Source organism: Aotus nancymaae, unplaced genomic scaffold (assembly GCF_030222135.1).
Source record: "Aotus nancymaae isolate 86718 unplaced genomic scaffold, 86718_ANA_hifiasm-v0.15.2.pri h1tg000053l, whole genome shotgun sequence".
Lineage (NCBI taxonomy): Eukaryota > Metazoa > Chordata > Mammalia > Primates > Aotidae > Aotus > Aotus nancymaae.
Genome location: NW_026988467.1, coordinates 18,687,278 through 18,699,603, shown reverse-complemented (window position 1 = coordinate 18,699,603; position 12,326 = coordinate 18,687,278). Strand labels below are relative to the sequence as shown.

General features: G+C 49.1%; 1 non-coding gene across 1 annotated transcript; it reads left to right on the top strand.

Annotated features, from left to right (window-relative positions):
- The first annotated feature begins 7,682 nt into the window (after nucleotides 1-7,682).
- On the top strand, nucleotides 7,683-7,823 carry LOC135269584 (U4 spliceosomal RNA). Its single transcript, XR_010337837.1, has one exon. It is a non-coding gene; the product is annotated as a U4 spliceosomal RNA (small nuclear RNA).
- Nucleotides 7,824-12,326: the final 4,503 nt, after the last annotated feature.

The following is a 12,326-nucleotide window of genomic DNA, read 5'->3' as shown; positions in this document are numbered from 1 at the left end:
ATCAGTGTAGTCTGGAGGTGGAACAGCACCTGAGGTCATCTCTGCAGAGGGTAAGTACAGTGCCTGGCACTAAATCAGTGAACTTTATTCACATTAATCTGTAGGAAAGACTGCTGGCAAAAGCCTCCCAGCCCCGGGCCTGCCATGTGTAGGTCCACCACGTTTGCGAATGCGAACCAGCCCCCAGGACTTTCCTGAGTCACCCTCATCCTTTACACCCAATGCCCTGAGAATTGCCAGACTCCTTCCTGCCAGAGTGTTTCTGACTCAGCGTCTGCCCTTCCTTCGGGGCTCCTACATTTGGGAAGCCTAAGATGAGACAATTTTTTTTTTTTTTTGAGGCAGAGGAGTCTTGCTCTGTTGCCCAGGCTGTAGTGCAGTGGTACAATCTCGGCTCACTGCAACCTCTGCCTCCAGGGTTCAAGCAATTCTCCTGCCTCAGCCTCCCAAGTAGCTGGGACTATAGGTTTGCGCCACCATGCTCAGCTAATTTTTGTATTTTTAGTAGAGATGGGGTTTCACCATGTTGGCCAGGCTGGTCTCAAACTCCTGACCTCATGTGATCCACCTGCCTCGGCCTCCCTAATGTGCTGGCTTTACAGGCGTGAGCCACCATGCCCGGCCTGGAAGGGGCAATTTAAATGGATCCCTACAGGGGAGAGTCAGGCATCTTGCTGGGAAGGTTTTTCTCTTAGGAGTGAACCCCCTCCAATCACACCCTAGCCACTCTGATAGCCTGGGTTTGTGGAACATGTGTGGACACAACAGAAGCAGCTGTGAAAATCCTTCATTCTGTGATAAAAATAGCCATGCCCTCCCTGGCCTCCTGCTCCCTATGGGCCCGGACATGTTTATTTGCTCAGCTTGAAAGCTCTGAGCCATTCCCCAGACCCTAAGCTGAGGAAGAAGGAGGGAGGGGCCAGGAGGTGGCTGGGGAGAGAGAGGGGTAGGTCAGATACGCCCAGATTCCACTCTAGAGTGTCTGAAACCTACAGGGCCTAAAAGATAATCTAATCCAACCACTTCTATCTGACAGAAGGGTAAATGACCCAGAGAAAAGCCAGGACTTTCTCAAGTCTCCCTGGTTTGTCACTGCTTGGCCTGGTGAATGGCAGCCCAAGGGCACAGGGAGGGTCCACTCTCCCTCCCCCAACTTCAAACAAGAAGACTTCTCAGCTACTTTTTTTTTTTTTTGAGACAGAGTCTCACGCTGTTGCCCGGCTGAAGTGCAGTGACGCAATCTCGGCTCACTGTGACCTTCGCCTCTCGGGTTCAAGTGATTCTCCTTTCTCAGCCTCCGGAGTAGCTGGGATTACAGACACCCACCACCATGCCCAGCTAATTTTTCGTTTTTTTTTTTAGTAGAGATGGGGTTTCACTATGTTGGCCAGGCTGGTCTCAAACTCCTGACCTCATGATCTGCCCGCCTCGGCCTCACAAAATGCTGGGATTATGGGCATGAGCCACCACACCCAGTCAGCTGCATCTTCCCAGCTTCTTACCCAGGTGACCTTGAGATCACTCTCATCACCATCTTGGTTTTGGTGGGTTTTAGCCGGCTTCTTTACTGCAACCTGTTTTATCAGCAAGGTGTTTATGACCTGTATCTCATGCTGACCTCCTGTCTCATCCTGTGACTTAGAATGCCTTAACCTTAACCTGGGTCCCCAGGGAGAGGGGCTCCCTGAGGCCAACTGAGGCCAACTGTCCCATCACAACCCCTGACTGGTTGGCACTTCGAGGCCTTATGGACGGACACTGTCAGTTGCACGGCTGATTAACTCTCTGAGGGTTTTCTGGCCTAGGAGTAGCCTGAGTAAAATCCCTGAAGACGAACCTCCTCCCAACACCTGCCCCCGAAAGGGAAGATGGAGGGGTTAGATCCACTTTAGGCCTCAGCCTGAAGCAAAGCAAGCCATTTCCTGAATAGGAGGTGGAGGTCGGGTAGGAGGGTATGGAGAATTAGGAGTCAGTCTAGGAAGGAGAGGGAGGGCAGGGAAGCTGGGGAGGGGACGGAGGGGAAGCTGGTGAGCCTTTTTCTTGGGACTAGGGGAGTTCCATTATTTCTAGTGGGAACTAGTTCCCACCCGATAGGAAGCTCTTTGAGGGTCAAAACTTGATCTTATTCATCTTCTGATTCCCGGTGCCTAGAAGGGAGCTTGGCACACGGTAGGTTTTCAACAGCATTTATTAAAGGAGGCAATAAATGAATGAAGGAAGCAGAGGATTCTTCAGATGCCCTCCTCTTCCTGCCCTGAAAGCACGGTTGGCCCTGACATTCATACAGGGTGCACCTGGAGGGTGTCCCCTCTGTGTGGCCCGGAAAAGCACAGCAGTGTCTGGATGGTGTCCTGATGGGTAGCTTTCTAGAGGATATTAATAGATGTTTGACGCTAAATGGACCCACTAGAACGGAGCCCCCAAGGGGCAGGGGGTTTTGTGTGCTTTGTTTCACTGCTATGGCCTCAGCTTTCAGAACATAACCCGGTGGGCACTCAGTAAAGTACTAAAGGTCAGATGGGATTAGGAAATATGAGGTAAAACAAAGTTCAAGTTGTAATTTCCTGCAGGACTTCTCAGAGCCTTTAATATGCCAATGTTTATGGTGGATCACACACAGTGGTCTTAAGTCCAGGACTCTGGTGCCTTATTGCCCTGTAGTTTCTGTGAAAATAAGTAATTCAAAATCTAAGCTGTTGGAACTTTAAAATACCTTAGACTTAAGGGAATGAGATTATGGGAGCTGAGTCATGTAAACAGGCAGCCATAACTTGGGTTTCTGTCTTGGATCAGCTTTTCCTTACCCACATTGTTTGTGAAATGCTGTAAATGACTACAGGGTGGCAGGGCAGACTTTCCCTTTTAACTGTCAATCTTCATTATAGATTAACTTCCTTCTTTTCTCTATCACACAAAGACTTCCTGACTATCACATTATCTCAGATAGAATATTAAATACACGAATTGGAAAGGAAAAAAAAACAAACTATGGAAAAGAAGAAAAATTGTAACCAGCTATATTGTAACTCATAAACCGACCTGCTATGGAAAATGTTATAGTCCTACTAAATTTCTTTGTTTTCCACCTATATGAGCAAGATCTTAATTATTATTATTTTTTTTGAGATGGAGTTTTGCTCTTGTTGCCCAGGCTGGAGTGCAGTGGCACCATGTCAGGTGGTGTCAACCTCCACCTCCTTGGTTCAAGCGATTCTCCTTCCTCAGTCTCCCGAGTAGCTGGGATTACAGGCACGCGCCACCACACCCGGCTAATTTTGTATTTTTAGTAGAGATGGGTTTCTCCATATTAGTCATGCTGATCTCAAACTGCTGACCTCAGGTGATCCACCCACCTCAGCCTCCCGAAGTGCTGGGATTACAGGCCTGAGTCACAGTGCCTGGCCATTTTTTTTTTTTTTAAGAGAGACAGTGTCTCGCTCTGTAGCCTAGGCTGGAGTGCAGTGGTGTGATGATAGCTCAGAGCAGTCTCCAACTCTTGGGTTCATGCTGTCCTCCCACCTCAGCCTCCTGAATAGCTGGGTCTTTAGTTTCACACCACCCCACCTGGCTCCAAGACCTTGACTTTTAATTTTGGATCACCGACTCCTTTTCTCTGGAGCCCATGTTTCCGGATGGCTATTCCCAGATTTTTGCTTGGATAAACTCTTTAAAACTGGATTCTGATCTCTTTGATGATTACAGGTCAACATTCCCCAGCTACCAGGCCTGCCTGTCTCTGATTGGACAACTGCGCCAGAGATGGGAAGGAGGCCCTGCGGGTGTCCCACTTGTCGTACAAAGAAGCCACCACAGGAACCCAGGGCTAGGACAGTACACAGGTATCTCTTGTCCCAGGGAAGGCATCGCCCCAGCTGGGACACAAGGAGGTTGTTGGGCAATAGCAGTGGGGACAGGTACAGCCCTTTTCCCCGTGTCACAGGAAAGGGATCCCAGTCCAGACGCCAAGGGAGGATTCTTGGATCTTGTGCATGGAAGAATTCAGGGCAAGTTCGTAAAGTGAAAGCAAGTTTATTAAGAAAGTAAAGGGGGGGGGCGGGGTTAAAAGAAGTTAAAAAAAAAAAAAAAAAAGGAAAAGAAAGTAAAGGAATAGCCAGGCACGGTGGTTCATGCCTGTAATCTCAGCACTTTGGGAGGTTGAGGTGGGTGGATCACCTGAGGTCAGGAGTTCGAGACCAGCCTGACCAACATGGAGAAACCCCACCTCTACTAAAAATACAAAAATTAGCTGGGCATGGTGGTGCATGCCTGCAATCCCAGCTACTTGGGAGGCTGAGGCAGGAGAATCTTGAACCCAGGAGGCAGAAGTTGCGTGAACCAAGATTGTGCCATTGCACTCCAGCCTGGGCAACAAGAGCAAAACTCCATCTCAAAAAAAAAAAAGAAAGAAAGAAAGTAATAAAAAATGGCTACTCCATAGACATGCCCATTTTTATGGTAATTTCTTAATGATATGCTAAACAGGCTGGGCGCGGTGGCTCACGCCTGTAATCCCAACACTTTGGGAGGCCGAGGCGGGTGGATCACGGGGTCAAGAGATCGAGACCATCCTGGTCAACATGGTGAAACCCCGTCTCTACTAAAAATACAAAAAATTAGCCGGGCATGGTGGTGCGTGCCTGTAGTCCCAGCTATTCAGGAGGCTGAGGCAGGAGAATTGCCTGAACCCAGGAGGCGGAGGTTGCGGTGAGCCGAGATCGTGCCATTGCACTCCAGCCTGGGTAACAAGAGCGAAACTCCGTCTCAAAAAAAAAAAAAAAAACAAAACTTAATGATATGCTAAACAATGGGTGGCTTATTCATGCCTCCCCCTTTTAGACCATATAGGGTAACTTCCTGACGTTGCCATGGCATTTGTAAATTGTCATGGTGCTGGTGGGAGTGTAGCAGTGAGGATGACCAGAGGTCACTCTTGTGGCCATCTTGGTTTTGGTGGGTTTGACCGCCTTCTTTATTGCAATCAGCAAGGTCTTTATGACCTGTATCTTGTGCCGACGTCCTGTCTCATCCTGTGACTTAGAATGCCTTAATCTTAATTGTCTGGGAATGCAGCCCAGTAGGTCTCAGTCTCATTTTACTTAGCTCTGTGGCTCAGGCTGGAGTGCAGTGGCACAATCTCAGCTCACCGCAGCCTCCACCTCCCAGGTTCAAGCGATTTTTGTGCCTCAGCCTCCCCAGTAGCTGGGACTATAGGCACACACCACCACGCCCGGCTAATTTTTGTATTTCTGTAGAGACCTGGTTTCACCATCTTGGTCAGGCTGCTCTTGAACTCCTGACCTCAGGTGATCTGCCCACCTCGGCCTCCCAAAGTGCTGGGATTACAGGCTGAGCCACCATGCCCGGAATGAGACTGGGACACACAGAAACCTCGTAGAGAGAAGGTGGCCATCTACAAGCCAAGGTGAGGGAACAGAACCTTCGCTCGGAAGGAAACAAGCTGCTAATACCCTGACTTGCTTCTTCTGGCCTCTGGGATTGTGAGACAGTCAGTTTCTGTTGTTTAAGCCACCCAGTTTGTGATACTTTGTTCCAGCTTCCCTGCTATTAAAAGTGATGGCAAAAACTGCAATTATGCTTTTGCACCAACCTAATGATAGAGCATGCGCTGGCTCCTCCAGGACAACCACATTCCAGATGAAAAAAGGGAAAGGGCAAGCTTCACCTTTACGTGGCCAACCTGAAATCTGCACGCATCTCTTCTGCCACAGCCAGAACAGCCTCATCTGGCTTCCTGAGAGACAGGCAAGTGTGGTTTCCATTCTGCACAGCCCCTGGACATAATAAAAAGTCCTCATATCAAGCTGGGTGCAGTGGCTCATGACTGTAATCTCAGCACTTTGGGAGGCTGAGGTAGGCAGATCACGAGGTGAGGAGTTAGAGACCAGCCTAGCTAACATGGTGAAACTCCATTTCTACTAAAAATACAAAAATTAGCCAGGTGTGGTGGTAAACACCTGTAGTCCCAGCTACTCAGGAGGCTGGGGCAGGAGAATTGCTTGAACCTGGGAGGTGGAGGTTGCAGCAAGGTCGTGCCATTGTACTCCAGCCTGGACGACAGAGTGAGACTCCATCTCAAAAAATAATAATAATAAAAGGAAAAGAAAGGGAGAGCCAATATTGGGCACAGCTACCGTTCTCTGCCACAAAATACAAATGTTTTCAGATGCAAACATTAGGACACCCAGCCTAAGTGAAACAATTAGGATTTTTTTTTTTTGGAGAGAGGTCTCCCTTCGTCACCTATGCTTGGGTGCAGTAGCATGATGAGAGCTCACTGCAGCCTCAACCTTCCTGACTCAGGCGATCCTCCCACCTCAACATCCAGAGTAGCTGGGACTACAGACGCAACCACCGTGCCCCACTAATTTTAAAATATTTTTCGTAGAGATAAGGTTTCGCCATATTGCCCAGACTGGTCTTGAACTACTGAGCTCAAGCCATCCGCCTGACTCAGCCTCCCAAAGTGTTGGGATTACAGATGTGAGTCACCACGCCCAGCCACAAATAGGAAATTGACAATGTCACAGGATTTGACTTTAAGTGGAGAGGCAGCGGAGCCGAAGTGAGGTGCACCACAGCTCAGGCTTAGGATTTCTGCCGTTCCCCTGGCTCTGCCTCACACAGGCTGCTGGCTTCCTCCTCAGGCTGGAAGGCTGCCTGTGTAAGTCAGAGTCGAACCAGAAAACAGAAATCTCAAGTATCTGAAGTACAGGGAATTTAATCTGGGGAACTGACTGCCTAGGTGAGGGAGGTGCAGAGAAAGCAGCAGGGAAGACGTGGGAACCCAGGGATGAGCACAGCTCCCTCCCAGGATGGTGGGGCAAAGAGAGGAGATGCTGGCAGCTGGAGCCCAGACGCAGAGGTCACCTCACCAAAGCTGGGCCCAGCCCAGGCAGGTCTGGTGGGAGCCGTGGAGGAAGTGCATAGGGGGAGAAGTACCTTTTGGAGGACAGGAGGGGGTTTCTCTCTCCTCTTGTCTTCCAGTCTCCCACTGGAAGCCTGCTGTCATTGGTGCCTGAGAAATCCAGCCTGCACCTGCCCAGCCACGATACAGGATACAGCGAGGAATAAATCTAAGGGCTGGAGCTTCTATGGGACGGGAGCGGGGAGATGGTCCTGGAGATTCCTGTAGGGCAGGCACACAGGGCCACAGGCGGCCTTTAAAGGGTTTTCCACAGGAGAACATGACCCAGCTTACATCTTGAAGCGTATCTCTGGCTGCTGAGTGGGAAACAGTTTGAAGAGGAGCCAGAATGCCGTCAGGGGGCTAGAGTGGGTTCTGCAGAGATTGTCCAGGTAACCAGGCTGGGGGCAGTAGAGGAGCAGATGGGCTGAGGTCAAGGGAGGCTTTCAAGAAAGACAAAATCTGAGTCCAGGTACAGTGGCTCACATCTGTAATGCTAGAACTTTGGGAGGCTGAGGTAGGTGGATCACTTGAGCCTAGGAGTTCAAGACCAGCCTGGGCAACAGGGTGAAACCCCATCTCTACAAAAAAAGAAATGCGAAAATTAGCTGGGGGTGGAGCTACTCGGGAGGTTGAGGTGGGAGAATCACTTGAGCTCAGGAGGTCGAGGCTGCAGTGAGCCGTGATGGGGCCACTATACTCCAGCCTGGACAACAGAGCGAGACTGTCTAGAAAAATAAAATAAAAAATAAAAACAAGCTTTGAGCAGTGGCAGTATCGTAGCCAATGAGGTTTATCCGAGGTGTGATTATTGCTAATTGAAAACTTTTACTAATACCCCGCCATGATGACTTGAAAAATAGTTGGCATTGGCAATTTTTGACATTCTCTGTGGAGACAGAATTAAAAACAACAAAATAAATAAATAAATAAAAATAAAAACAAAAAAATTTAAAAGAATTTCAGAAGTATTTGGCTTTGAAATAAAAGCTGGGCATAGTGGCTCATGCCTATAATCCTGGCACTTTGGGAGGGTGAGGTGGGCAGATCACGAGGTCAGGAGATCAAGACCATCCTAGCTAACACGGTGAAACCCCATCTCTAGTAAAAATATTAAAAAAAAAAAATAGCCAGGCGTGGTGACACGTGCCTGTAGTCCCAGTTACTCGGGAGGCTGAGGCAGGAGAATTGCTTGAACCTGGGAGGCAGAGGTTGCAGTGAGCCAAGATTGTGCTACTGCACTCCAGCCTGGGCAACAGAGTGACTTCATCTCAAATAAATAAATAAATAAATAAAAATAAATTTAAAATATGATTTTTTTTTTTTGAGACGGGGCCCTTTCTCCTGTGCAGGTTGGAGAGCAGTGGTGCGATCTCAGCTCACTGCAACCTCTGCATCCCGGATTCAAATGATTCTCCCACCTCAGCCACCCGAGGGACTACAGGCATACGCCACCAAGCTCAGCTAATTTTTTGTATTTTTATTAGAGATGGGATTTCACCATGTTGGCCAGGCCGGTCTTGAACTCTTGGCCTTGGTGATCCATCTGCCTCGACCTCCCAAAGTGCTGGGATTATTATAGCATGAGCCACAGTGCCTAGCCATAAATACAATAATTATTTTTTAAAGAAAATTTAGTGCTTCATTGATTTAAAGAAAATTATCCTTGGTATTTTAGTGTGGGAATACATCAAAGCATGACTATAACTATCTTAAAAGCAGATATTGTTTTGTGATATCACCACATCTAGACATCCTGCCATCCTAAGAGTTTGCCCTTGCAGGCATTACTAAACCGCTTCCTTAGCCAGAAGCATCCCGTGACCATGAGTCGTGACTGGCAAGGAATGTATCTTGCCAGTTTGAAGATGCAGTTGATTTTATTATTTTATTTTATTTTTTGAGACGGAGTGTCACTCCGTCACCCAAGCTGGAGTGCAGTGGCACGATCTCAGCTCACTGCAAACTCTGCCTCCCAGGTTCAAGCGATTCACCAGCCTCAGTTTACCAAGTAGCTGGGATTACAGGCACCCACCACCATGCCCAACTAATTTTTGTATTTTTAGTAGAGACGGGGTTTCTCCATGTTGGCCAGGCTGGTCTCAACTTCCGGACCTCAGGTGACCCACCCGCCTCAGCCTCCCAAAGTGGTGGGATTACAGGCGTGAGCCACCACACCTGGCCACAGTTAATTTTAAAATGGTGTCACCCTGACTCTCTTATGCTCCTGTTTCCCTAACAGTGTCACCGTGGACCCAGGCTCTTGCCATCTTTGCACTCTGCCAACCTCAGTGTGTTGCCCCTTCCTCCTGCCCCACCCCCCCCAGGCAGCCTGCCTCCTTCATCTCCCTGGAGAAGACTCTGAGACAGGATTTGAGTGCAGGTAATCTACGTGGGAGGAGATCCCAAGAAAGACGAGTAGGGGAGCGGGGAAGCGAGACTGGGAGGAGACGGAAGCCAGAACAGGGGATGTTCATGGACAACTGGCACCCGATCCCACTAGGGAGGTCAGAGTGAAATCGTCAAAGCTGCTCCATCTAAGGTGAGAATGCCGCCCATGCACCTTCCATGTGTGTACCCAGAGAACATCTAGTGTGCACAGGCAAGGACTACTCAGTAGCACCAGAGCAGGCTTGTAGGAGAACCGCCTGTTGCAGGGCAAGAGTGACGTCATCACGAAATGAAACTGCCACGATGACCAATGTCTGATTCCTGCATACCACAGTGTTTTGCAGCAATTTTATTTTATTTTTTTAAGATAAGTTCTCACTCTGTCACCCGGCTGGAATGCAGTGGCCCAATCACTGCAGCCTTGGCCCCTAGACTTAAGTGATCCTCTCGCCTTAGCCTCCCAAGTAGAGGGGAATATAGATGCACACCAGCACACCTGGCTAGTTAAAAAAATTTTTTTGCACGTACAGGGTGTTACTGTGTCACCCTGGCTGGATTCAAGCAATCCTTCCACCTCAGTCTCCCAAAGTGCTGGGATTATAGGCGTGAGTCACCGTGCCTGGCCAGCAAGTTCTTAAATTCTGCAGCAAGTTCTTAAGACAATGACTGTAGCGTGGATAATTCTTCATAAAAATGCTAATCTGGACTCCCCGGTGGTCAAGAGCTTCGGAATGTCTGAGGTGTGACCAGCTGCACATGTCTTTATCCTAAAAGCCTGCTATAGAAAGGGTATTTTCTGCTGGTGCAGTGGCTCATGCCTGTAATCTCAGCACTTTGGGAGGCTGAGGCAGGCAGACACCTGAAGTCAGGAGTTCAAGACCAGCCTGGGAAACATGGTGAAACCCCTCTCTACTAAAAATACAAAATTAGCTGCGCGTGGTGGTGCATGCCTGTAATCCCAGCTACTCAGGAGGCCAAGGCAGGAGAATTACTTGAACCCAGGAGGTGGAGGTTGCAGTGAGCCGAGATCACGCAATTACACTCCAGCCTGGGCAACAAGAGTGAAACTGTGTCTCAAAAACAAAAACAAAAACAAAACAAAAAAGAAAGACAGGACATTTTCTGGAGGCAGGTACAGGGATGCACCATCTTGCAATTGCTCGAGACCTCACTTCTGTTTGCAAGTCCCCATTTTCTTTCCAAGAAACCAGAGTTGTCAGCCTTTCTTTGTCCTTTCAGGTCCCCTGGGCTTCGGTGGTGGTTTGCATATGCCGTCTCACCACAGGACAATGATACACAAGCACAAACTCAGAATAACACCTGGACACCACCGTGTACACACCCCTCCCACGTACAGCACTGGAGCACACACATCCATGATGCACATACGCATTCCAGAGCACACACCCCGTCCCCCTTCCCAGTAGAGCAAACATACATCTGTAACGGCTTCTTACTCTGGTCTTTAGCTTGGGCCTGACAAAGGCTAGGGCATTAGACCAGCCATGGTGGCTCATGCCTGTAATCCCAGCACTTTGGGAGGGTGAGGCAGGTGGATCATCTGAGGTCAGGAGTTCGAGACCAGCCTAGCCAATATGGTGAAACCCCATCTCTACTAAAAAATACAAAAATTAGCCAGGCATGGTGGCACACACCTGTAGCCCCAGCTACTGGGGAGGCTGAGGCAGGAGAATCCCTTGAACCAAGGAGGCAGAGGTTACAGTGAGGTGAGATTGCACCACTGCACTCTGACCTGGGCCAGAGAATGAGACTCGGTCTCAAAAAAACAAACAACACCAACAAAAAGGCTAGGGCATTAAGCGTTTATGACAGTAACTGTACTCTTAGAAGCTCCTAGAATGGAATCTCTGACAGAAGTTACAGTACATTGGGAATTAGTGAGGAGCCAGGACAGCCCCCTTCCCGGAGTCACACTTGGACTCTCTAGACCAGGATGCAACATCCCAAATTACCAGCAAGGGGCACCCAAGAGCCATGACTGTCTCCAGCTGTTTTCTAGGCCATTGCCAGGTGTGAGAGTGTTTGTCTCTGGGTGCGTCTAAAGGAGAGGACAGATCTCAGGGCCTCCTCTTAGGGGTTGAGTTGAGTGTGGTGGACACACTCACCACCAGTTCTAGGGACTGCCTCACTCAGGCTCCAATGCCCTGGCACAGAGCTGGTGCTCAGTTCCTTCCTATTAGAGTGGATGAATTAACAATGAATGAACAGATGCGTGGATGATCGGGAAATGAAGAGAGAGGAGAGAACTCAAGAGAAAGAAGGTAAAAAGAGAAAGGTGGACTCCAGAGATCAGAGGGGAGTTGGAGGAAAGAAATACTGGCAATGGCAGGGAGGAGTGAAGGAGTTGGTGAGTGATTCGGGGGCAGGGACTGTCTACCAGCCTCCAAGCCTTGGCCTGAATGTCTCCCTCCCAGATACCTCCCACTGCTGCCCTCTGCAATGTTCATCTTTCTAGGTTGGTTGGCACTGGTACCTCCTCCAGGAAGCCCTCTCTGAGCACCTTCCCATGGGGACCAGTCCTTCCTGCCTTTGTGCTTCCAAAGCTCTGTGGGATCATAGCAGGGACTCTCTGCTCTGGCTGAAATGTGGGCAGTTGTATCAGACAGACCCAGATTTTATTTGAATTCCTGCTCAACCATGATTGTGTGATCTTTGTCAAGACACCTAACCTCTCTCTCTCTTTTTTTAGACGAAGTCTCATTCTCATTCTATCATCTAGGCTGGAGTGCAGTGACGCAATCTCTGCTCACTGCAACCTCCGCCCCTTGGGTTCTCACAATTCTCCTGCCTCAGCCTCCTGAGTAGCTGAGATTACAGGTGTGCACCACCACGCCTGGCTAATTTTTGTATTTTTATTAGAGATGGGGTTTCACCATGTTGTCCAGGCTTGTCTTGAACTCCTGGCCTCAAGTGATCCACCTACCTCAATCTCCCAAAGTGCTGGGATTACAGGCGTGAGCCACGGCACCCCGCCTGAGATGCCTAACCT